The sequence below is a fragment of the Microtus ochrogaster genome (assembly GCF_000317375.1).
Source record: "Microtus ochrogaster isolate Prairie Vole_2 chromosome 14 unlocalized genomic scaffold, MicOch1.0 chr14_random_2, whole genome shotgun sequence".
Taxonomy (NCBI): Eukaryota; Metazoa; Chordata; class Mammalia; order Rodentia; family Cricetidae; genus Microtus; species Microtus ochrogaster.
The window spans coordinates 15,510,146-15,510,854 of NW_004949097.1; the positions used below are offsets into that span (position 1 = coordinate 15,510,146).

The 709-nt window shown below is 49.8% G+C and overlaps 1 non-coding gene across 1 annotated transcript; it reads right to left on the reverse strand.

Moving 5' to 3' along the window:
* Nucleotides 1-346: 346 nt before the first annotated feature.
* On the reverse strand, nt 347-428 carry LOC113458011. The gene has a single exon (XR_003378461.1). It is a non-coding gene; the product is annotated as a small nucleolar RNA SNORD45 (small nucleolar RNA).
* Between the last annotated feature and the right edge of the window lie 281 nt (nt 429-709).

Here is a 709-nt window from a genome sequence, read left to right on the forward strand (position 1 = left end):
GGGGGCTGGGATGCTCCTTAGAAGAGAAAGCACCCAGTCCGGGTCCACTCACAGCTGCCGCGACTCCTTTTCCTGAATGCTGCAGGCTCCACCGCTCACAGGTAAAGGCTGTGTAGAGCAAGGGAGAGCTACAAGAAAAAGCTACAGTTTCCTGATACCGTGTTGGTATACTGTTATTCAGAATTGCATCCAGAAACACAGGTTTAACAGGCATAATTCAGTGCGGCTGAGTGGAGAGGTACCCACAGGTAGAGATGGAGCGGGCAGGTATGTAGATCTGAGACGAGCAGCGTCTTTTTTACAGAAGCACATGGAAGAACTGGCTTTTTTCTTTTTCAACCTCTTCAGGGTCTCAGCGTAATTCTAGAGCTAAAGTGTTATTACACATCAGCAAAATTCAGATAATACATGCCAACACATTGTTGACCAAGAACGGGCTTTTAAAATATTAACCTGGGGTGGGCGTGGTGACGCAAGCCTGGACTCCTGGCAGTACTAGACAGACGGAGACAGAGGCAGGTGGATCTCTGTGAGTTTGAAGCCATCCTGGTCTACAAAGCGAGTTCTGGGACAGTTAGGGCTGTTGCATAGAGAAACTCTGTCTCAAAAACAAAAACAAGCCGGGCGGTGGTGGCGCACGCCTTTAATCCCAGCACTCGGGAGGCAGAGGCAGGTGGATCTCTGTGAGTTCGAGACCAGCCTGGTTTAC